This window comes from Schistocerca nitens, chromosome 1 (assembly GCF_023898315.1).
Source record: "Schistocerca nitens isolate TAMUIC-IGC-003100 chromosome 1, iqSchNite1.1, whole genome shotgun sequence".
Classification (NCBI taxonomy): Eukaryota; Metazoa; Arthropoda; class Insecta; order Orthoptera; family Acrididae; genus Schistocerca; species Schistocerca nitens.
The window spans coordinates 142,140,929-142,167,805 of NC_064614.1; the positions used below are offsets into that span (position 1 = coordinate 142,140,929).

The 26,877-nt window shown below is 44.8% G+C and overlaps 1 protein-coding gene across 1 annotated transcript in view; it reads left to right on the top strand.

The window, feature by feature from the left end:
• Positions 1-26,877, top strand: part of LOC126243474 (forkhead box protein O) — a 717,094-nt gene that overhangs the window by 325,259 nt on the left and 364,958 nt on the right. The window lies entirely within an intron of this gene.

Below are 26,877 nucleotides of genomic sequence, written 5' to 3' on the forward strand. Positions count from 1 at the left end.
GAACGGTAACAGGCTATGGTACCGATTATTGTGAAATGGAAACATCGAATAACTGTATCATTTATCCACTGATGGTCCTCCTGACTTTTGCCGGCTTGACGCCAGCTGCATGTCTTAAAAACAATTCAAATGGCTCTGAGCACTATGGGACTTAACATCTGAGGTCATCAGTGGCCTAGAACTTAGAACTACTTAAACCTAACTAACCTAAGGACAGGAAACACATCCATGCCCGAGGCAGGATTCGAACCTGCGTCGTAGCGGTCGCGCGGCTCCAGACTGAAGCGCCTAAGACCGCTCGGCCAGACCGGTCGGCTATGTCTTTTTATTTGACGCGTTTGAGGCGATTTGCGATACGGCGGTGATAATGAGGACAGCACAGCACCCCTGTTCCCGAGCGGAGAAAATCTCGCGGACCCCTTCGGTTGGCACTCAGCCACGCCGACAGCGTTGCTACTGAGGCGAATGACTAATGTAATGAGCAGTGACGGAAATAAAATTAGTGACAAGCTTAACACCAAAACTGACGACCAAATTGTAGACGAAAGGAACGAATTCTGCTACCTTGGAAGGAAAATAACAGGTGGTGGCCGAATAGAGGAGGCTATAAGAGACTATCACAGGCTAAGGTGGAATTCTTATTTTATCAAGAACAGGATTTAATTTTAGGAAGAAATTTATGAGAATCAGTGTTTGGTGCACAACGTTTTAGCAAGTGAATCGTGGACTTTGGAAAACTTGAAAACAAGAGAATCCAAGCGTTTGGGATTTAATGTTCTCGAAGAACGTTAAAATGAAGAGGTCTGGTTACGTACGAAATGAGGAGAATGGTAGGGCGTATGTTAACATATCGGGTAATAACTTGTGTAGTACTAAAGGGAACTGTACAGGAGAGAGACTGGAAAATATCCATCACATAATTGAGGACGTTGTGTGCAAGTGAGCCAACGGCCTTGCCGCAGTGGTAACATCGGTTCCCCTCACATCACCGAAGTTAAGCGCTGTCGGGCTGGGCTAGCACTTGGATGGGTGACCATACGGTCTGCCGAGCACCTGTTGACAAGCGGGATGCACTCAGCCCCTGTGAGGCCAACTGAGCTGTTACTTGATTGGGCGCTTCAGTCCGGAACCGCGCTGCTGCTACGGTCGCAGGTTCAAATCCTGCCTCGGGCATGGCTGTGTGTAATGTCCTTAGGTTTAAGTAGTTCTAAGTCTAGGGGACTGATGACTTCAGATGTTAAGTTCCATAGTGCTTAGTCATTTGAGCCAATTTACTTCTCCTGTCTCGGAAACTGACATACGGCCGGGAGAGCTGTGTGCTGACCACATGTCCCTCCATATCCGCATCCAGTGACACGGCGACCTGTGGGTACTGTTGGGCCATTCAAAGCCTCCTCGGACGGAGAGTGTTTGTGTGCAAGTGCCATTAAGAGAGGAAGAGCTGAAGACATGCTTCAGATATCCGGACAACGTAATTTAACTCTCGAATTCGAGTGGCCTGCAAAGAAAACTCCAAGTTTCAAATAGCATTCATCTCATGTTTTCGCCATCAGTGTGGTTCATACCTGTCTTTCACTGTGTTTCCCTTTATTCTTTCCCGTCTTTGGACTTTCCTTGCAACTTCTATTCTGTTCTGCTTCTTTCTTTACGAAATTAGGTAGCTGCTGAGCACGACCGTTTCTCTTGGTTATGATGTTTCCGGGTATTCTTTTTTCTCTTGCATTCTCAGTGATTCATCTTAATTTCGCATGTTACCTGCCCATTATACACCAGACATTCCTGTAACTGTTCCTGTCAGTTGTTCCGTTTGCTATCATTGTATTAACGAAAAGGATGAAAAATTTTGTGATACCAGAACTTTAACTGTGTAAGATATTAGTTATTCGCAAGATATATTCGTAAGATATTAGTAATTCGCAAGTACTATGCACTCTACAGGTATGTGGAAATGTTACCGACGTACGTACCTTTCTGCATTTTAGTATAGTGTTATTTCATATACGGTCTGTAACACAAAAATATTGAGGGAATATTGATATAATGGACACGAGGAAAGGCAGGAAAAAAATTTGGAAATTTGTGGTCTTATGGGACCAAACTGCTGAAGTCATCGGTCCCTAAGCTTACGCACTACTTAATCTAACTTAAACTAACGCTAAGGACAACACACACACACACACACACACACACACACACACACACACACACACACACACACACACACACACACACACACACACACACACACGTCCGAGGGAGGATTCGAACCTCCGACGGGGGAAGCCGTGCGGACTTCTACTAATCTAAACTGGCTAGGGTCTTGGATCGGTGAACAATACTCAAGAGTGACAAAATGACGAAGAAGAAACCATTTGATCGTTTATTACAAGCCATCGGCCCTATCCACACGAGATGTATTTTACTCTGTCTTACCGAACACCAAACTGGGTCACCCAGCCATTTTTTGGCAACATGTATTGTAATGTCAGGTACCATCTAACATTTCGGTAACCCACAACAGAACCGGCCGGTGTGGCCGTGCGGTTCTAGGCGCTTCAGCCTGGAACCGCGTGACCGCTACGGTCGCAGGTTCGAATCCTGCCTCGGGCATGGATGTGTGTGATGTCCTTAGGTTAGTTAGGTTTAAGTAGTTCTAAGTTCTTGTGGACTGATGACCACAGATGTTAAGTCCCATAGTGCTCAGAGCCATTTGAACCAACCCACAACATTAAATGGAGCCATCGGACCATCACGCTTTCGAGGGACTAGCTCTTGAGGTATTGTCGTGACAATCAACCATCCGAGCTAGCAAGCAACATTGACCCTGTCGTCGTTATTTGGCGTGTTAATGTCAATTTTCGCAAACGCACGTGGACGAAACTGTGTTCTATGGTGCAAGTGGCTTCGTCGCGGTAATCGTTGTTTACTTGTTGTTGACGCGCTGTGGTAAACGTTGCTTTGTTATGCTTCGTATACTGAAAATGCCAGTCAGTCGAGTGTGAGCGTGTAGTCGATGGAAACTCGCACCGCGGGAGGGACAGACGGTGTGGTGACTCGGGCGCGCTGGATGTGCGCAGTTGTGTGTCGGGCTATCGCCGCGGCCCATCTCTGTCGGTCATTGCCGTGAATCGCTTTACACGCATTACAATACATGCATCGACAACGCAGCTCGCGTTGGCGCGGCGTCTCGAAGCGACGGCGCGGTGTTTGGGACACCGCGGCCGGCGGGAACGCAAAATGTAAGGAAGGTAAGCACGGCCCTGAGAACAGTTTCTGAGGATTTCATCTGAACATTCTGTTGGCTGGTAAGAAATGTGGTCAATTTATCCGCTGCCTGACGAACCACACGTATTGCCGACGTCGGGTGGCTTCGGTACATAAACGGTACAGACAGCCGTACCGTAGGTGCAACCACAACGGAGGGCTGTCTGTAGAGAGACCAGACAAACCTGTGGTTCCTGCAGAGGGGTAACAGCGTTTTCAGTAATTGGAGAGGTGACAGTACGGATGGTTGACTGATCTGGCTTTGTAACATCCGCCACCATGGCCTTGCTGCGCTGGTACTGCGAACGGCTGTAAACGAAGGGGAAACTACAGCCGCTACTTTTCCCGAGGACATGCAGCTCTACTGTATTACATGGAAAGCTTCATCAAACCAATATTCCGACTGAAGATCACAACAACAACGACAGCAGCAGCAGTTGAGCTCCGTGCCTGTGAACTGAATTAGTTGATGAAATTCAGCAAAAGCCACTTTTTTATGGTGTTAACTGACTCTTCTTATTGGAACAGTTTCGTAACTATGAATCAACAGCGCACAATTGTGGTTGTTCTACAGTATTTGCTTATGTCGTTAATCCATTCTTCGGCTTACAAATCATCTTTAGACTTTTAGTACTGCTGCCAAACCGCATACAATGCTGACGAACAACGTTACAAAAGACGTTCACATGGAGAGGTGGAGACATAGAGTAAATGTAATCTTTGCCAGTATAATGTTATAACGTAATTCAGAAGGTTACATTATTTTCAACTTGCATGTGTCCGAAATCCTGCAGTGTTTTAGAAAGGATAACATTTTCCGCTAGACTGTCATCACAAGTTTTTTCTCACCACGACCGCGACTTTTGCTCCTGAGACAAAGACCATGCCCAGAATAGCACAGCGCTGCTCAAACTCTCCCGTTAACAATACCTAAACTTTTTATATTTTTAGATAACAATCATGAAACTTAGCAACGTTTTGACGTAATCTTTCATAGGAATAGGTACATTTTTCACGAAGGTATATTATAAGGGACTCAAGTTACGTTGGTCCAAAATGACCGAAACTGTACAGTAATGAGGAATAAAAGAACGTCAAATGCTCAGTCAGTTGTAGACTGTGCCTTACAAAAATGTGAGGGTGGCTGAGAACTTACATATAAACAAAACGAGTTTGTGAGCCAGGAACATGAAGCATAAAAAAAAAAAAAGAAAGCAACTTTCGATCTCATGTCGTCACTTAGGCAGACTGGAACTGTAGCAATTCTGCGTGCATTCGCTGGCTGCTGCTGACGAAGCTTCTCCGTTTTTTTGTTTCATACATGGGGACATTTCGTTATTTATAAATTTCATTTGTTTGTTGCCTCATTCGCTTTCGTAGTTCGGAGTCGGACTTCGCGTACCCTTGTTCGGTGTGATCAACTCTCGGCAGACGAACAGTTGACAGTGAAACGGAGCAACAAATGCAGCTGACTTCCAGAAATGACGGCCGCTTTCGGTGAGGCCGAAAATAACGAGACGGAAATACTCTGTGGAAATTCCGTTCTATTGTGCTTTTCGTCACGCTTCCAAGAACTGGCGTCCAGTTCGCTTTATTTTCTGGCTGACGTGCGGTGTCATCAAGGAGCGGTGATAAATCGAAGCAGTCGCAGAGGGGAACTGAAGCTAAAGGCGGGCCGATATTTCTGACGGAATACATTTATCTGCCTCCTAGGGCCAAGGCTATTTTGGATACAGGTCAGTAGGAGAGAAAAATTTCAGCTTAATAATTAAAAAGAGACTCGTGTTGCAGTTTGCTTTAACTCTTGCCGTACCGTCACAGCTTGCTTTAACTCTTGGCGTAACAAACTTACGATTGCTATCCGGAAAGTGAAGATGTAGTGCTTATAGAAATAGGTGAAAAATAGTATTTCATGTTTGGCACAATTACTGTTTTCTTCTTTACCATGTACCATTTATCTCCAGATCCTTAATCAACCACTACAGTGCTCTGAAAATGAATTCTAAGTGGTGTAAGGTACCTCAAAGTGCCATGTTCGCCCTAGGGCTCTATCTTGACGGATGACAGCTGTTGCAGTTCTACAAGAGCTCTTTTCCTATTATCCTACTGTCATCTCGCTCTCATTCATTGGTTTTCAAAATTGCGGGAATGTCTGGGCGGAAGGACATTACCACCGCCTCCTGAGTGCCACTGTCATCCGAGAAAGAGGTGAATAGAAGGCGTGGAACATTTGATTCTCGTACGAATAAAATAGCACTTACCCTCACGTTTATGTGTAAAAAGTAACTAAAGTTGTGAATATGTATAAAAAAACGTACAAATATTTCTTCGGAAATATTTGTGTGGTATGTTTACGCCGTAGAACGGTTCTTTCTGTTAATTAACTTCTTTTCACATTGCAAACCGACTGTTTAAACCTGAGCTTCCCGTAATGAGTCGGACACTAGGAAACATTTTGGAGGAAGGATGTTTTTGTATGCGTATCGTTCAATTAGAGACCAAAAGGGCCGTGACACAATGGGAAACTAATTTCACACTCGCGTGGAGTGAAGGTATGATCCTTTGCTTCCTCCTCTTACTTTTTTTGATGAATGGAAATTCGTAATTAGGCCCTACAAATGTTTTTCAGTTTAAAGTCTGGTTTTCTGAAATCTGTGTCCATAATCTATCTGAAAACTTCTGAGGTCTTCCACGTGCACAACAGTCTTTTAGCAATGACTAGAATATGATCTGTGCAAAAATAGAAGCATCTTCCCCTTTCATTTCCGCGCCACCAGTCTATATTCTCCACCAGTTTATATTCTCGTAATAATTTTACTTCTCTTCCCTTTCCTACTATCGCAGTCCACTTGTCACGCGCCCTGGAAAAATGTATATATGTTCGTTGTGCACTAGTACTTCCTAAACACAGGAGCTGGGGCTCCTAGGCCCCACGGAGCTGAGTTTCCCGCGGTGGTTGCTCTTCTGCTCCTTGCACTGCGTGCTCCGATGCAATCAGTGCCAGCTTAGTCTGGTAGAGTTCAGTAAATTCTGTTAAACACACACACAGGATTGGGCTGCACTGTTCACAGTTAACGTTATTCCGGAATTCACGTAACCGTTATTTGTATTCCAACTGCGTGATCCGTTGTGACATAACGAATTTATTGTTGTAGTAATATTATCCATTTCACGTACGTGCAACACAGAATACACGTGAAATTCACAGTTCAAAACGTGATTTATAAGTCGACGAAAACCACGGTTGTTCCAGTCGGTACTGAACAGTTACCTCGTGCATTAAACGACGATGCGCGTGACCGAACCGCGACGCGAAGATGTCGAAGGTCGGTGTGTGGTGTCCGACACGAGAAAGTACCTATGCTCGTGATATTCAAAACAGTCGAACCATACATGTTTCTTTCACTTGGAATTTGTAATCAGAATCAACCCAGTCCACATTTATCTTCCCATAACCGTCCCGACGCGGTCGGTTATTGACCTCCCGACACGAAACACGAGATCGAAAATGATTACCTTCTAGATGGACATTAATATTGAGCCATGAACACTGATATGAAATGTGCATCTTGCTTGGTAAACATTTTTAATTCCATCACAACATCCCGCGAAATGCGGTCTGCAACCAACCACTGTACGATGCGAGCGCCACGGTAACTGAGCCACGACTATTCATCCGTTCTGCCCTCGGCAGACGGGCGAGTATCGATATGTCAGCGCTTACACTCTCCTTCATCACAGTTTCGTCTCCCTTACGTTTAAGTAATTTATTTTACATCGTCATGTTTTCTTTTGACCTCTTCGTCTTCAGAGGTAGTGTCATTTGTAAACATAACTGTTGTGGTGGGTGTTCGCATTGTATCTATCTTGGCTACGATACGCTGTTCACTGAAACTCCACCGTATTCACATTTGATTTTGTCATGATGACCCCGTTCTGTTCTTCCTGGCACCGGACTGCGCCCGCAGAATAGCAGATTCGTTTTTCCCGATGACATCCTCTTGATCGGTATCTGTTAGCGAATGCATGTTGGTAGATTTCTGAAGGACGGGACACAATACTTGCTTGTTTTCAGACGCATCTTCGTGGCCTGACGTGAAGTCGACGTTGCAAAACAGGTAGATGCCGTGTTTCTTGACTTCCGCAAGGCGTTCGATACAGTTCCCCACAGTCGTTTAATGTTCAAAGTAAAAGCATATGGACTATCAGACCAACTGTGTGATTAGATTGAAGAGTTCCTACATAACAGAACGCAGCATGTCATTCTCAATGGAGAGAAGTCTTCCGAAGTAAGAGTGATTTCAGGTGTGCCACAGGGGAGTGTCATGGGACCGTTGCTGTTCACAATATACATAAATGGCCTTGTGGATGACATCGGAAGTTCACTGAGGCTTTTTGCGGATCATGCTGTGGTATATCGAGAGGTTTTAACAATGGAAAATTGTACTGAAATGCAGGAGGATCTTCAACGAATTGACGCATAGTGCAGGGAATGGCAATTGAATCTCAATGTAGACAAGCGTGATGTGCTGCGAATACATAGAAAGAAAGATAATTTATCATTCAGCTACAATATAGCAGGTCAGGAACTGGAAGCAGTTAATTCCATAAATTATCTGGGAATAGGCATTAGGAGTGATTTAAAATGGAATGAGCATATAAAGTTGATCGTCGGTAAAGCAGATGCCAGATTGAGATTCATTGGAAGAATCGTAAGGAAATGAAATCCGAAAACAAAGGAAGTAGGTTACAGTACTCTTGTTTGCCCAGTGCTTGAATACTACTCACTGGTGTGGGATCCGTACCAGATACGGTTGATAGAAGAGATAAAGAAGATCCAACAGAGGCAGCGCGCTTCGTTACAAGATCATTTAGTAATCGCGAAAGCGTTACGGAGGTGATAGATAAACTCCAGTGTAAGACTCTACAGGAGAGACGCTCAGTAGCTCGGTACGGGCTTTTGTTGAGAACATACCTTCACCCAGGAGTCAAGCAGTATATTGCTCCCTCCTACTTATATCTCGCGAAGAGACGATGAGGATAAAATCAGAGAGATTAGAGCCCACACAGAGGCATACCGACAGTCTTTCTTTCCACGAACAATACAAGACTGGAATAGAAGGGTGAACCGATAGAGGTACTCAAAGTACCCTCCGCCACACACCGTCAGGTGGCTTGCGGAGTATGGATGTAGATGTAGATCTCTCAGATATTACGTTGGTCGAAATTAGATTCCTTTTCGTAGTCGGGAAATTAAACTATTCTCCTAATAGTTATGTATCGTAAAAGAACGTCTGTAGGCAATGATTGGTTACCTAACTGCTGCCCAGTGGTAGAGAACAAGTAAGTGCCCAATTTATCTCCCGAAATCGCCCAGGAGGAATAGCGAGCATTGTGTGTGGCACTGGCTGCGTTTCATACCGCCGAGTTAGAGGAATTCCGCTTGTCCTGAGCGAGTGACGAGTGGAGGTAGGTGGTCGGTGGCGTTCGCCGTTAATGCGCCGACCCGCTGAGGAAGTGCTCGCGACCGCGGCGGAGGCTTCGGCGCGCCACGCTCTGCCCGGTGTGGCGCGTGTCAGGAATTAGCATATAAATAAGGAGCGGCCGTTTCGCCGGAGGCCGGCCCGCCGGCAACAGCGCGCCTCACCGCCGCCCACTTGCCGGCCGCCGCCGCCGCCCCCGCCGGCCCATCACGCCGCATCGCGCCGCCGGCCGTCACCGTGGCGCCGCGCCGGCCTGTACTCGCTTCCTCCTCACTCACTTTCGCTGTGCGTGTCACGCTTCGGGGCAAGGTGCCAACCGTATCGTGGATGTCTGTCAGTCCCGCGTCTATTTATACACTGAAGCGCCAAAGAAACTGCTATAGGCATGCGTATCCAAATACAGAGGAATGTAGACAAGCAGAACACGGCGCTGCGGTCGGCAACGCTTATATAAGACAAGAAGTTCAAATGGCTCTAAGCACTACGGGACTTAACAGCTGAGGTCATCAGTCCCCTAGACTTAGAACTACTTAAACCTAGCTAACCTATGGACATCACACCCATCCATGCCCGAGGCAGATTCGAACCTGCGACCGTAGCAGCCGCGTGGTTCCGGACTGAAGCGCCTAGAACCGCGGCCGGCTAAGACAACAAGTTTCTGGCGCAGTTGTTAGATCGGTTACTGCTGCTACAATGGCAGTTTATCAAGATTTAAGTGACTTTGAACGTCGTGTTATAGTCGACGTACAAGCGACAGGACACAGCATCTCCGAGGTATAATGAAGTGGGGATTTTCCCGTACGACTATTTCACTAGTTTATCGTGAAGATCAAGAATTCAGTAAAACATCATATCTCCGACATTACTAAGGCTGGATAAAGATCCTGCAAGAATGAGACCAACGACGACTGAAGAGAATCGTTCAACGTGACAAAAGTGCAACCCTTCCGCAAATTGCTGTATATTTCAAGCCGCGCGGGATTAGCCGAGCGGTCTGATGTGCTGCAGTCATGGACTGTGCGGCTGGTCCTGGCGGAGGTTAGAGTCCTCCCTCGGGCATGGGTGTGTGTGTTTGTCCTTAGGATAATTTAGGTTAAGTAGTGTGTAAGCTTAGGGACTGATGACCTTAGCAGTTAAGTCCCATAGCATTTCACACACATTTGAACATTTTTGTATATTTCAACACTGGGCCATCGACAAATGTCAGCATGCGAACCATTCAACGAAACATCATACTCGTGTACCCTTGATGACTCCACGACACAAAGCTTTACGCCTCGTGTGGGCCCGTTCCTTAACAGTCTGCAGTGCTGTACAGAGTCAATCGATTTCTAGAGTCTAGCAGTACGCAATCTCAGTGTTGGCGCTCAGCCATGGTTCACACGATAAAGTCCGAGTAGCCATAATTTGCAGTTTACATATGTGGTCTCAAGTTGTTCGGCATCGTGTACAATACACAGAAATCAACGATTAACTGTAGCAGGAAAAGGCCTTCACACACATTTCACGGGAGCTGGATATCACATCTGGTATTCGATCCTTCAGGTCATTAATACTGGTATTCGTGTTGTAAACTCGGTAATTGACCATTCTCCACAACAAAAAATCGCAGGGTGTCAAGTCTAGTGGTTGTGGATCTTAGGGCAATGATCTTCCACGGCCAGTACCGGTTTAAGGCCCAAATGACACGAGCCACCGCTTGGGACGCCAACCTGAGATAGATCTGCACGTGAGTCAGCAAGCCGTTGAGCAGATGCCGGATTTATCAAATGTTCGTGGCGCCATAAGTGCGGGATTCGTGTGCGAGACTTCGCACAATTAGTAGCGGCGGCTTGGGGCGCTAAATGGAGACGAGCAGCAAGGGTGTCCCAGTGCATCGCTTGTGTAAAATGCTTATCACACCCAGAAGCGAAAAGTGACACGGATGACAGTACACGGGAAAGGGCGCCACTGCTTCGGTTGCGGTCACATTGCAGCAAACTTTCACCGTAGGGTGGTCACGTTCATGTTGCCGAATACATGAGGATTTTCAGTGCCCGGGTGTTATGTGGGTTGGGTTGTTGTGAGGCAGGAGACCAGACAGCGAGGTCATCGGTTTCATCGGGTTAGGGAAGAACGGGGAAGGAAGTCGGCCGTGCCCTTTCAAAGGAACCATCCCGGCATTTGCCTGGAGCGATTTAGGGAAATAACGGAAAACCTAAATCAGGATGGCCGGACGCGGGATCGAACCTCGTCCTTCCGAATGCGAGTCCAGTGTGCTAACCACTGCGCCACTTCACTCGGTATGTGGGTTGAAAACTCCACTTTTGTAAGTGGTAAACTCATCATTGAAAGACAGTACGTTCCAAAAATTGGTCGGACTATTCGTTAGTTCATCTAAAATCTGACAGCATTCAACTCTAAAGAGTTTTTGCACCTTTTTTATGGAATTGATGATATGGATGAGGTATGGTCGCATGGCAAGGTCGTATTTCGAGACAGGCCATGCGTTTTCAAAAGTACTCCAGCTGGTAGACTTTGGACACTGTACAGTACACCTTGTTCATTTTAGATCTTCATGATTTCGTGGCATTTGTTAATCGATCTTATGCGTCACCTGCAAATCGATCCCGAAACAGTCAGTGGAGTACAGTCATTGAACTACACACGTCTATCGACCTCGCTACAACCTTTCTTTTCCTCGAATGTAAATCGGTCAGCCGATACGGAACCTTGCCTACAAAAAAGAAAAACGCTAAAGCCCTAGCACTCTTAGTTATATGGCCTACATGCTACAGTTTATGTAATTATTATGCATAAGTTGACTGAATATCTTACATATTTGATGCATGGTTGGCACATACATATTCGTCCCTCATGAGTGGCAACATAGTTTTGAATCGCTCTGCATTAGTGGACGTATAGAATATACGAGGTGACAGTTAAGGTACATACGAAATGGGGAGTAGTCGCGACTGGAACGGTCGCCATGTTTTGTGCAGTGTGGTCGCCGCCTGTGGCCACGCAACCCGCGGCACCTGGCGGGCAGCTGACGAGACGGCAGACAATACTCTCCATCGCGCGCTCCGTGACATATTGTTCGCGACAGCTCCGCGCCGTTCTATTGGCTGTTCCCGCGTCTTGCGTCAGCGCAGATGTCAGGGATTGACCGTTGCGGTTTTGGGAGCGGCTGGCGAAATTAGTATCGCCACCCCTTTCGCCCCGACAGCGGCAGTCGCGCCACAATTGCGTCTCTATTTGTGCGCTGCCGGTCACGGATTCACCCAGCCGCCCCCATATTGTTTGCTCGATTGTCCTCGATGTCGTACGGCGTCCAAAGGGACTAACGAATTGCTATTGCTACTCTGCCACTGGCAGCAAATGCGTCGACCAGTGATGCAACAATTTGCAGTTGACGTGATAGCTTAATTTACAATGCGTAGCATTTACACTCTTTCTCTATATGCTGTACCTTTCGCCCGTGTGCTAGTAATGAAACTGAAGAACGACAGAAGTAGAACACAGAAGATCAATCGAACTTTGGTAATATTTTAACATCACCAGTGTGAGGTTGCGTCCACACGAAAGCATCATCGTTTTGGCTAAAACATTTGTGTGGCTAAAATGTGAACACGAAAAATCGAGCGTAAATCGTGATGATGTCACGTGGAACTCGGAGATCTAGAGGAGGAGGTCTCATTCCAATTTTCTAATTCATTCTCTTGTTTCCCGTTCACTGTAATTAATATGGTATGAACATCTCACAAACATTCATCTCAGCTCCTGAGATTCATAGACAGTTAACGGTAATCGATGACCTGTCTGACATCTGTTCGCAGGCAATTTTTGATAAACTCAGATCTCTTTTTTGAAGATAAAAGGTCGATGATATTTGCTGAACAATTAGCTACTCGTTCAAACTCATTTATAGTTATGCCTGTGTAGGTGACTTGTCAGTGTGTTGGCTGCCGTTCGGAAAGCCCGGGTTCAGTCGTTCTTCCAGGGAAATGGGGTGCACTCAGACTTGGACACCTACTGAGGAACAACTGGTATGAGAAGGACGGGCCCGATGTTTGGAAAGTTGATGGCGGCCGGAGGAGCGAAGTGACGGACAATCAGGTGCGCGCGAAATTTGAAAGCTGTACGTTCAAATGGTCGTAACCGCGTGCTGTCACAATTATGGCCTAAATTTTAGCGCGGAATCGATTGCTGGAGCTAATGTCTTCCAAGTGTACTTTTTTCTTCGTAAAATATGAGGTCAACTTGTCAATTTTTCCTTGTTAGTCGAGTAAGAGTTAACAGTAAGTGAAACTGTAAAACAATCATCTGTAGGATATTATTGTCGTCTTCCTGTGCAAAGAGAAACTGGTTCGGAAAAAAAACCTTGCACAAGGCACTGCTGATGTATCTTACATTATGTGGCTGTTTGCAGTCCGCCGAGAGCACATTTTAGGCTGTGCTTTATACATAATGTTCTTACGACCTAACGAAGTTTCTGTGATGTATTCATTTATTTTTTAAAATTTTTTGTTGCAGGTACGTATACAGTCGAGCCAATATATTTTCTCAGAACCACAAGCCTTGGAGACAGCCACGTGCAAGAACTCTGCGTAGCACCCGCAGTGGGCTGTTTACATAAGCGCAGTCGTGAAGCGATTTGAGACTCGTCAGTGAAGTTGTATTTGCCGGTAAGTCCACAATGAATACCATTCAAAGTAAGATGTAATTTGACAAGTTTTTTTTGCATGGCCATCTTCACTAACGTGAGAACGAGCTGCAAAGGAATTTGAAGACTGATAGTAGACATTAAAAAGTTAATTTGGGGCTATATGAGTGTTCAGCAGACGAAGAAAAATGTCACAGCACGTGGTTTATGCTGCTCTGGCCTTCCAAAGAAACGAAGTGTTGTAACTTAAACTGTAATAGCAACAGTAGCATAAGGATATCGAACTGACCTTGCTTGTACAGTAGTAAATCGTTAAGAATGTTATTCCTTTTTGCGGCTACGACTTCCATTATTTGCATGGACTTAATTACATATCCGTAAAGTCGAAGGTAACCTTGAGTTAGTTTCCGATTAGAGACAATATACATATTGAATATAATTATTTTATTCGAACATTGGAACTTCGATTAGCAATCAAGCTGGTAATACGTACACAACATAGAATAGAATGTAGTTTAGGTTGGATGACATAGTAATCTTTCCTGACATGATGTATGTTGACTACGGAAGTAAAAGCGCAGAGTTAATATATATAATCTAAGACTAAAAAAAAAAAAAATACTGCTGCGCCAGTTATTTTTTTTCCCCACCAGTTTGACATGTAGCTAAGCAAATTATTCCTCTTTCAATCGCTGTGCATACGATTAAACATATTTTATTCGTGCCTGACAAGTAAGTAGGGAAATGCAGTCATTTGAAATGTCGTAAAGTTGTCACATTAACGTGCGCTATTCCACTATCTGAACGGCGCTCTTTGACCTTCTCAATTTTTTTCCAAAGTGGAAATCTAGAATTCCACGTTTTCTTGTATGTACAGGCGAGTGAAAATCGGTGATGCCTTGAAAAAGACTTAACTTTGGGAACCATGTTACGTTCATTCTGCTCCGTTATCGATTTATTGCGCTTATCTCCTGATTAATGCGGAAAATATTTCGTTTGCGATTGACACAAACATTTATAGGGCAAGTAACCACATAGTTACGAGAAAATGCAGCTATACTTTGGCGACGTTATTTCCGAAGTATTGTGTTGACCCGGGACGTCGTTTGTTGTAATTGTGAAAACTAAATGGACTCCGGATATTGCCGGTGATTGACTTTATCGTATTTCGATGAGTAATGGATAGCAGGCACGGCAGCGCCCACTCTGTCTCATTCTCGTCCGCCGCCGGTCCGCAATTAGCCTGCCGTGCGATCCTGCCTTTACGGCGGAAACGGGCAGAGTAAACAGACTGTCCTGGCTAATAATCTCTAATTTCTGCTGCAATAAAATAAATAGCGGTAGTGGTAAACGCAAATAGAAAATGAAAGCCCAGTTAAACGGACGCATTAAAATCGTCTCGCGGCAAGCGGAAAGTAGCAGGGCACGACGTCATCTATGCAGTTGTCAGTGACGACATGATATTACGGGTTGGTCTCCCTGTGTACACGCATTTCCAAGATTGGGTATTCGTGTTTTGTCGGTCTTAGTCTGAACGTGATCGAGAAACTTAGGTAGATAGAATCCCAGAGTTCGTTCAGTACCTACAACTAACTAATAATATGAAGATGACAGGAATTAAAACAAACATGTCTGTTGGTTGGTTAGGGCACTACAGTGATATTAGTAGGTCCTACTGTTACGTGCGATGTTGTTGTAGTTTATTACATTCCTTCAATGAAACACACGTAATCATTTGGGAGATTCTATATTTCAACAAGAAACTGCTAAATTGGCATTGAAAGACACATTGAGTAATTCCGAGAATGGAAAATACGTTACGAAGCCCAGTGATCACGTGATCGAGTGAATCGTTTCGAGGAACTTCATCTGCCTTACGTTCCGCATAAAATACAGATATTCCCAACCTCGGCGTGTGAAATGTGCAGACATTTCGGCCGCTATTGCGGTAAGGGCTTAAGGTACCGCGAATTACAGCTAATAAAACCGATGGACGACTCCGACTCGAACATAAACAGTGACGAGCATCAACGAGTTGTGCATCTTACAATACCCAAAACGCGGCCGTATGGTGTTCTGCGCTGCTTCAGTGTTGCCACAGATGGGAGCCTAGTGGAAATTGGAATAAATAAAAAGAAGTTCAGGATTGTGAATGAGCAATCGGAATACCGTTCTGCTTATTTACCTACCCTGTTTCCCTTGTTCGTCCTAGGTATTTACTTGCGCTTTACGATGCAAAAAATACAGAAAAATCGTTTTTGGCTTGTACACATCCGTAGGATTGTTCGAAGGTTTCGTTTGTTATTACCATACTCATATAGCGTATGGCCTATTTGGGGGAGTATATCTTTCTCCATATATGGATCGCTGAAAAAAAAACGACTAGTGGAGAATAAGGAAAACAGAGAAAACAGAGAACTCAGACAGTTAGACACACTACCTGACATCGTAGCGAGTGTGAAAAATAAGACTCGTGTGGTACGGACATGTGAGGAGGAGAGGAGAGAACACGGTAATAAAGGTAGTGACGGATGGAGAAGCCGAAGGAACGAGACCACCAGGACGGCAGAGAGTGAGATGGAAGGATAATACCATGGAAGACATGCGGATACTGGGTCTCTGAGATGAAGATGCAGCTGACAGGAAGTTGTGGAAGGCTGGAATGAGTGAGGCCAAGGACTGGCTGCGGTTTGTGTGGCCAGTATAAGCTAGTTATTAAGTATCTTTCTCCTCCACTGCCACCAGCAGCTCTTTATTCTGCCGCCTACTACTAGTACAGTGACGGCTTTTTCTTCCGTTTGATGACTGCAAAACCGGGGACGCGCCGCTAGCTACTGATGTCAACACATGTTTGTTTACACATTTTCCTTGGCTAGTTATCTGTTAGCTCGTGTTTGAACAACTTCGTTAAGGGGAGAGTGCCTGAACCAGTGATGGCTGACGCAACTGGACTGTAATGTGCTGGACACTCCCGTTTATATCATCAGGACACAAAAGTAAAGTCAATGTGCAAAGGAGAAATAGTGTTCCCCACTGGTGCTCAAACGATGGAAAAAGTAATACGGAAGATGATGCAGTCTAACCCGCAATCTAAAACTGGTTGTGAGACGAAGTGAAATCTAGTAGCACTAGCTTGCCTACTCCGGTAGTTAAGTAACTTTTTGCGAGTTTCTTCTGTCTCACAATCTCTTTTACAAATTTCATACTCTTGCCTACTGACCGGTAGCCTTCCAACAATCACAGGGCAGATATGTTTAAATTGTAGGCGTTTCTGCTGGTGTTCCTGACCGGTTACTATGTAACATATTCAAGTACTTGTGGTTATGTTTGGAACTTAGTTTCATTTGTGATCCGGTTTCCTACGACTTTACTGTACTCCTGTTTTCTTTCTTTTCAAACAGACCATCTGTTACTTTTGACACGGTAATAACGCGGAACCAACAAAGACACGATTTAAGTGAAGCGAGGCTGGAATATACAGCATACAGGGTTTTTGGGGGTTAAGTAAGATGTAGTGATCATTGGTATCTTAATATGTGTGATCATTTTTATTTTAATAAGTACGCATTTCGGGATGTTACCTATTTTTTCTCCGCTTCTAACAGCCTTACTGCGAACATAATTTGCTACCTGATGTTTCCTGCACGGTCGTAACTGCACCACTGCGTGGACTACGACTGTCAGTATAGACTAACCGTTTTGCATTCACGTGTGACACTTACACACCTGACCTGCTGCCTTGAGGAAGATAGTTGTTAATGGCTTGTTCTTGCCACTCGCACTTGGAGGTACTAACCAACATGAAAACATGCTACAATTTTGTCATATGATGACATGTTGGAGACCGTGGCTGTTTTTGAAGACAAATGTTGATGGTGTTAGGACAGCAACCAGCCACAAATTTGAGTTCCTTTATTCAAAGGAAACCGTTACCGGTTTCGAATCGTTGCGATTCATCATCAGACGGTTTACACGCTTTCTTTCTACATTTGGTGTGTTTTTATAGATTAATTGTCCTAAAATATAAATAAAACATAATTACAAACACGCCACACACAGATGGTTGCGTTGCAGATCTGTGTGTGGCGTGTTTGTAATTATGTTTTATTTATATTTTAGGACAATTAATCTATAAAAACACACCAAATGTAGAAAGAAAGCGTGTAAACCGTCTGATGATGAATCGCAACGATTCGAAACCGGTAACGGTTTCCTTTGAATAAAGGAACTCAAAATAAATTTGTGGCTGGTTGCTGTCCTAACACCATCAACATTGAAAACATGCTACTCCTAACATCTATAATTGTCAGTCTGCAAATGAAATAAATGCTGGTACAATATTTTTCAGCGCTCCATCTTCAGTTACCAATAAAAATATCTGCACTTATAGTCCTAACACCTTCTATAGCAACAAATTTTATAAGACGATTGCCGTGTTTTCCCTAAAGCAATGCGCCTAGCCCGTGGGTTTTTGATTCACATGTTAGCTTTCAGAACATTTATGTAATTTAGGGGTATCCAGCTTATATGAGAGACACTGCGACTACAGGGACGTTTGTATACTTTTTGTGATTATGGTAACAATATTTCCAATAAAAACAAGCGGATGGTGAGCTTGTTTTAAGCAAGTACTTCAGTTGTTAAGTCTGCCATCACAACTTGATATCATTTAGATAGTGATCCTCCGCACTGCAAATACGAGTGGACTTAGATTATGATAGTGGCCACCCCTGAAATCTCGGTTATGTTGAGATACTGATTTGTATCGTATCCTCCGGGGTCTATGTTAGATTGGAAGGAAGAAAATTTTATGTTACCTGTCGAAGCCGGCGAATGTGAATGCGAAATAAAGGCTGTGGCAAACAGTGATCTGTAGAGTAGCCCGTTGTCTACGTTCGCACCATATTTAACGCACTCCTTGTTTTGAAAGCTAAAACTTTTAGGTAAATTCAGAAAACTGTATTAGCTATCAGAGAAATCTCCGACAAGTATTTTGGATTTTGGCGCATGTTACGTACATAGATCTCACGTAAGGGAAGGGGGCACTACGTTACTCTTGCTCTTGGGCGGATGCGGCTTGTGGTAGACTTTGTGTAGTCTACTGTCCGGGAAACACTGGTCTGAGAAATTTCATGCCTCAACTATTGCTTGGTTCTCTTTTGTGTGTGTGTGTGTGTGTGTGTGTGTGTGTGTGTGTGTGTGTGTGTGTGTGTGTGCGTGCGTGCGTGCATGCGTGACACACACACACACAGAGAGAGAGAGAGAGAGAGAGAGAGAGAGAGAGAAAAGAAATAGTCACGAGCGCAACAATGAGAGCTTAACTCGTACCGTTACTTCTTGGCAGCGACTCCTGAACGTGTAGTGCGTTCGCCGTGAGCGGACGGTGGGCGTCGAGCGCATTTCGCCGCACGGCTGCCGGCCTGCTGAAGACGGTGGGATTTTCCACGAGTCGGCCGGGCACCGCCTGCTAGGCCAGGACCCTGTTCACCTCTGTTTGCCGAGCCCGCTGATTGCTCGCATAAATCTCGCGTGGTTTTTTCCCGCGAGGGAGCCGATCGATTCCTGCTCCGCTGCCCACCGAGTCTGCCCTGACACTGTGCTCAGTCTGGCTCGGCGGCGGGCAGAAAATAGGTGAGGCCTGAAACCGAAGCGCTGTTTTCAGAAAAAAAAATCAGTGTTAGCGCTGTTAAAGTTACAATCTTCTGTGTTATTAGGCCGTGTCATATTTCCTCTAAAACAATCGACGTTTCGACCCCTTGCTGGGACCTTCTTCAGGATGTTTCGGTGTCCACTATTCCTAGAAGACGGACAGAGACCAGGGTCGCGTTCTCTTATAAAGGGGAGTTTTCACGCGTTTGTGCTGGAGAAATGGGAGTATCTGTTAAAATTCTCGTGGCTACTACCGTCGGTGGGCCATGGTCATAGGCTAATATTCCCGCGCTGATGCAGAAAAAGGGGCTTCATTGGCTAAACTCTAGTGGATACTATTGGTGGCCCATCCTTATTGGGTAGAAAGGCACTATTCCACACTTAGGACTGGAGAAGGTGTATTGGTTGAAATTCCTCTTACTGCTATTGCTTGGCCATCATTAGATAGATGCGAAACGGATAGAGCACGATGGGGGGGGGGGGGGGGGTTGGGAGGAATGTATGTTTACCCACAATATTATTGTCTTGTTCTGCATCAGCGCTGAAATATTAGCCCATGACGACGGCCCACCAGAGGTAACCACAAGAATTTTAACCGATACTCCCACCTCTCCAGCACAAACGCGGGAGAATTCCTCTTTATAAGAGAACGCGACACAGATCTTTGACAGTGTTCCAGCAATAGTGGACACCGAAACCCCCTGAAGACGATCCCAGCAGAGGGGTCGAAAAGTCAGTTGTTTCAGAAGAAATACGAGGCGGCCTAACAACCTACAAGATTTTAACTTTAGTGACAACGGCCACGAAAGCATGCAGACTTCAATAAAACGCTTGTTAGCGCTATTGTTGTAAAGTATTGGAGGTTTGATTCATCGCCTCACGTAGTAAGATGATAACGGTGATATTTGTTTCTGGGCGTTCAAGTTATCATCCCGTTGCAGAGTATGACAGCATGCATTTAATGAGACGAACGAAATATTTCCTCGCAGTAGTCGGTGGACTTGTATTAGCGACTTCAAAGACTCGACTTCAAAGTCTGTCTGGCAGTGACCATACAGACAACCTTTCCATGTCATTATATTAAAATGGATGATGATAATCATTCAGGGGACCATACATGCCTCCTCCTACATGACATATACAATTTCATGCTTCAATTTAAGATTTAATAAAGTCGTGACATAAAACACTATGTAAAGCGAGCATTAGCTGAAACAATGTTGAATTTTACTCCTGCGCATGCGGCTAGTCATTTGCTAAACACTAGTTCCATACGTCGATGAGCAGATTGCTTAAATAAATACCTGAGTCCCAATTACAAAATTTTTATTTAAAGAGAAGTGGACACGCTGTCAAGGTTTTGAAATTATGATTCAGCTAATCGTGGCTAATTTGATCACGGATGAAAAAAGAATGAACCAGTCACTCTTGACACACATTAAAATACCCTACCCAGTTACCTTGACTGGCTCCGAACAACACATAAAACCTTAGAACTTTTTCCATGCTTATCTTAAAACAGTGTTTAAATGGTTATCTAGAGCATCTGCGACGCTGTTGCCAGAACTTAGAGTTCAGTCAACCAAAATGTGGCACACCGAGGCTGGTATTAGAGAGAGAGAGAGAGAGAGAGAGAGAGAGTATCCAGATCAATGAGATGGTATTCTCAGAAGGAATATTATTATAGTCTCCACTCCAAAGTGTTGGGTGTGATGTCACTTACTCACCTGTTGAAACAGTGTGCCAGACTTGAACTCGTGCAGATCTCTACGATTCGTTAGCAGTATCCCGAAAGACCACACAGCTCTCCCCTCCTTGCGAGCCATCCGCTTTGGTACGAGTATTGATGAAACACCAGTGGAAGAATTTTTTTACAGTGACTTACGAAACGTGAAGAGCGAGGCGGAAAGATTGAGTTTCCCTGTTTTCAAGCTTGAACAGCTACCAGAGACGCGTCTAGTATGAAAATAAGAGAAAAATCCTGAATTTTCTATGACAGTCTCCTGTTAGGTTTACTGGGAAAAACATCTGTCGAATTGGTTTTAACTTTTGTCTTGTATAAATGTCTACCACGTAAGTGGGATGCGATGTGGAAACCATACTACTGTGGAAGTGGTTCAGACGCTTAGTTTCGTTTCGAATGACGGTTATATTATACATGTAGCTAGTATGCTTGTGGAGAAGGTTCTTTTTTGATGTGGTCTTGACGTGATTCCTTGCTTTTTTATACTAAGGAGTAGTACTGGTGGAAGTTAGAGTATTCCCAGTTACAGAAGTAATTTTTACGATCGGTCCCTTGCTCTGCCAATACATCTGATACCATTCATTTCCTGTTACGAAACTTGTTTAGGTATTTTGATTTTTCTTCTTTCTTGTATTGTGTTCACGTGCGAGAGCCATTTTTAAGTTTATTCCCAAGTATTTGCCGACGGTTGTCACAGGATATTCACGTAAATGCAGCTCTTGTGGCCGCATTGCAGGCGTATTGCTGACAAGTTATTTATAAGCTGGTTTCCGTGTCGACTGCGCGTTTTGAGACACGCGGAAATGTGTGGAGTCACAGGCTAGACCAGTCAGCCGAGAAGTTACTGCAGCTACTTACTCAGACGATTAGCATAACTAGGGCGTTCACTTTGACATTCCAGTGACCGGCTGTAGATCGACGGAGTGCGGGAATAAGAAATGGGCATAGCGGGGAAATTACCGCGTATGTTACACCGGTAAAATGTGGAGGTTTCTGTTACGCACGTTTTAAAATAATCACCTCGAGTACAACGAGCTGACTGATTTACACAGCCTTAAGGGTAGAGAAATCACTTGTTTACCGTGACTGAATACTTCAACATCTTTGCCTTTACGTATGTTAAATAACTCCGGTATTGGTGCTTCCGACTATAATGATATACATGTAAAACTAGACATCGATTTGGAGAGCAGAGCTCTAGTCGATATTCAGAATCCTTGCTTGTATATTTTCCGGTGCTTTCCTGAAGCTCTTGTAGGAAATGCAAAATTTCGTTACAATGTGCGCTACCATCTGCAGAAACAAGAGTGTACCACTCGGAACGTAAGCCAAGCCGTATTTTTACTCACCCGACCAAAAGACCGTGACTTCAGAACCATGCTCCATATTTGTAAACACTGCTGGAAAGAAAAAAAAAAAATTGTAACTCAGTGAAGCACACATGTGAAAGCCACGAATTTCGTGTTACATATGAGTACATACTGATCTGATACAGGTAGTTTATGGAATCCCTAGAGCAATGTAGCACATGACTGCAGTGCTATAGAAAGTGGCGCCCATTAAAATAAACGCGTTTGTAAGTTGGACTTATATTGCATTCGTTCGATCAGTCACAGCTATGTAGCCCCACAGGTATCACCAACAACAAAAGAAGACGCCAAGGTAAATGACACAGCGTCACGTGAACTCTGTATTATTGCGTAGTTCATTGCTAGGTAAACGTCTCGTTTCCCCATGGGCGAGTTTTCATTGTTGAACAGTGTTTTACCAGTCGTTGGTATGCACATGTTGAGGAAGCATTTCGCGGGAAACATCCAGATACCGAAGTATTAAAAAAACTCAGCAACAACGAGATTAATCGCCGATTTCATGGAATACTGATCAGTTGCAGACACTGAGAGAACCGGTAGACCGTCCATCGCGACGGACGCTAAACTGGGTGAGGTAAGTGATGTGATGCTGCGTTCGCCTTCGAAATGCTCGAGCACACTATCCGTCCAATGTGGTATGTCGTATAATAATCCTCAGAAAGCTGTGCAGAAGTTAAAACTTAGTGCAAATCATGTTCACTGCCTGCAGTGATTGAATGCGCTGGATCAAGGCGATCGTCTAGCATACGGTGGGCTACATGGCTTCAGGCGTTCGTTGACACCTCTGGTATCGAAGAAGTGAACCATATTTTCTTCGTTGATAAGAGAGACGTGTTATCACCTCAGGGGGGTTCACCTACTTAGCTGAGTGGTAACATGTTTGCCTACCATGCAGCGTGTCCGGATTCGATTCCCGGTCGGGTTGGAGATTTTCTCCGCTGGTGGACTTGCTGTTGTGTTGTCCTCTTCATAATTTCGTCATCACCGACACGCAAGTCGCCCAGTGTGGCGTCAGCGTCACCAGAAAAAAGGCTTGCAACTCGGATGCCGAAATTCCCCGGCTGGTGTCTCCCGGCTATAAATGCCACATTTTCACTTCAGCGTATACGTGAATAGGCAGTCTGGTCAACAGAGAAACCTAAAGTCTTTCATGAAAACATCTTGCACTCTCAGAAAATTGGTGTGTTTTGTGGTGTATCACGTCGTCGAATTGTGCTCCCTCTTTCTTTTGAAACTACAGTGAACAGTGTTGTGTACCAATACATCATTACGCAGTTTATTTCACTTCTTGAGGCAGATGAGCTGTGGGGTGCCAGCCACACCTGTTCCTTTGTTATGTACAAGACTTCTCGGTCGCTCTTTTTTCTAGGAAGCTTTCTGGTGACACCACGACCAGAGCGTTGCGCGGTATAAAGAATTTGGCTTTCCTGGGCTTGTTTGACTCTAATCATGTTGTGAGAAAATTCCACCTGATTTCTACGTTGGCGCTCTGTGTGTGTGGTAATTGTGATCTCTGCCGCATACGACGGACAATCGTGAAAAGTATATCTGTGGCCCTGTATTAATTCTTTGTACGTGGTCGATTCTCGTAAGACATAATGATATTTATGATGAAATATTTACTCACTCTTGCTCTGATGCTCGTTATGAATGATATGATGCAAACTGATGTCTGAAATAAATCTAATACTACGTAAATTTTCTTCCATTCGAGTAGACCGTAAACCTTCCTCGAATCTGATGAAAATTTATGAATTATTTATGACACTTCGCAATTTTCGTTGCTGTGTGAGTGAAATACTTAACCTCTCTCTGTGGTAGATAAATATTAAAGTACATTTGTTAGTATATTTGTCTGTTGTGAACTACAGTGATGACCTCCAGTGTTCGTAATAATTAGCGACATAGTTAGAAAATGCATTCAGTTTTTGTGATTCTTAGTCCAGTAGCCGCGGTCGTAGTACGGTTGAACAGAAAGATTGCCACGAATATTTACTGCCAACACCAGGCGAGGAGGACGGAATATTGAAGTTACACATTCTGTTCATGAAATAAGCGAAGAAATACTTTAAGTGTAACTAATATCTGACTCTTAATAGCCTCGGATGATCTCTCCAGCATTAGGAGACGAAACATCAGGCGCAGAACTATTGCCTAATGCAGTCGTTCCCAATCTTGGCCAATAACCCGTGAGGGGTAAAATGAAATTTTCTGAGGACTAAAAAATAAACTAGTCGATTCTGTTTAAGTCGCGAAACTAAATTATTTTCAAAAGATAATTAGTATTATTACAATATTGTAAGACTGTAATATAGTTTACATAAGTTATCAATAATTACTTTTTCTCAATTAGTAGGATTAATCCGTTGGAGGTTACAGGTTCCTCACATAGTCCACCCACTACCCACATATGTTGCCATTTTTCCTGTACATTGCTAATGACAAGAGTGAGACATGTACGTAAAAAATGCTAAATATACCAAGAAAAGTCTTTTCCAAGTTGCAGATAGTAGCTGCAGTCGTCCAGAAATTGTTTCATTACTTGCTTGGGAACAGATAAATGAATTAATTGACAGAACAGTACAGCAGTAACGACATAAGGCTGTTCACAGTATTATTATTATTATTATTATTATTATTAGACTCGTTAGACACAAAGCATTAACAGCCTGCAGTCGTCCAATTCGTGCCAGTTCAGAAGTGAGGGGTCCCAGCAATGAAGTTATTCAGAAACAGTAAGTATAGTGCACACATGTGAACTTACTTGATTTTAAATGGGGTTGCAGTGTACAGGTCAGGCAAGTGGCGCAATGGAGAGGAGTAATGCAGGGGAAGTAACGTTTTGTAACAAGTGTGTACTCCCACTGTTGATAGTTAGCTTTCTTATCTGAGAAGGAATTGTGGGTAGCATTTGAGATGCACTGCAGATTGCTTCTTCATTCATTCTAAAACACACACACACACACACACACACACACACACACACACACACACACACAGAGAGAGAGAGAGAGAGAGAGAGAGAGAGAGAGAGAGAGAGACTACATATCATTCATCATAAGTAAAAGTGTTCCAAGAAAAGTTTTTCATTCTACAGTTAGGTGCTAAATTTGATGATCATGTGAGGGAGGGGTAGGGGGGGGGGGAAGAGATGGCAGGGCTGGTTTACTAGCTGTCTCATTGCACCCAGTGCTGGGAACCACTGACCTAGTGCCTACAAATCAAAATTCAGCCAAGTTTTTGGACCTGTACATCCGTTGTGTGCACGAAGGCCTGTCTGCTGCGCGGTGTTCGGGTTTTGCGAGCAGGCCGGCCGTGCCATCATTAGGGTTGCGGCGACTTGGCAACTGGGAGGGGAGAGGATAGGACGGCCGTCAGGTAGCCGCTGGTCTCACGCGGGACAAAGGCGCGCGGGGGCGGTGGCGGCGCCGGCTGGCGGCCGCACAAAGGCGCGCCGAGCGAAGGGGTGGAATCCTGCGGGGGCGGAGTGGACCGGACCGGCGCGGCCGCGCTCAACCCCTTGCGGGGGTTTTTCTACCGCCGCCGACGCCGCTGCCGCTGCCAGTGCTCGTGTAACCGGCCCGTGGGAATTGGCGGAGCGGCAGCTGCTTGCCATCCTCGCACAATGAACGCTGGGGCCGATCCGCGCGCTGATACGTCGCACCCCTAGCCACCCTACTCGCATAATTGCCTCAAATACGGAAAATAGGTGGCGTATCGGCTGTCCGACCAGCGTCACAGCGGAAGCAGGGGGTTCTGGTCGGGGCGCAGTGGGTCTTGTACATCTTCGTCTGCATCTCAGTAGTTATAGGCCGGTTTGAAGCTGACAGAGCTGTATTACACAAGGTCCGACTGGGGAGGGTGTCAAATCTGATCGTTGTCTGATCAAAAGTAGCCGCACACACCTATGTAAGGCACCAATGGCAACTAGATGTCACGGAAGGTGGACTCGACAGTGTAAAATGAGGCAGGATGCGTTATGTTGACAAGAGAGAGCCAGTAACAGCAGAATAGATAAGTCAGGAGAGCTCAGTGGCTTGGTACGTGAACTAGTCATAAGACGTCACATGAATAACAAATCCTCAGGCGAATTTCAACGCTTCTAAAGCTGCCCAAGTTCACTGTTGGTGACGAGAAGGAACATCTACGGCTAAACCATGACCAGGTCTCCCTCATGTTACTAACAAACAGGGACCGTAAAAATACACGTGATACCAATGGGAGGAATCATGAGCTCCAGAGTGCTACCAGCAGTTCAGCTGGCACCAAGACTGTGCCCGGGGGTTAAAAAGGGTGGGGTACAGTGGCCGAAGACCTCCTTATAAGCCATTCAACTCTGTAGTCAATGCTAAGCGACGCTGAAGTGCTGTAAAGAGCAACGCCAGTGGATGGACGATGAATACACGAGCGATTTGGAGTAATGAATCACGGCACGACCTGTGGCAACACGATGGAAGGGTTTGGGTCTGGCGAACGCCTGGAGAACATTTCCTGCCATCATGTGTAGAACCAATAGTGAATTAAGGAGGGTGCGGTCACGTTATTGCTCACAAGAACACGCTAAATGACGAGTGATATGAACACATTTTACGGTATTGTGTACTGCGTGGGGTATAGACTGATTGCATCAGCTTGTCATTGCAGCCTGTCATAGAGGAGAATCTGAAAGAATGGTTTGTGACCGAGCGAGGTGGCGCAGTGGATAGCACACTGGACTCGCAT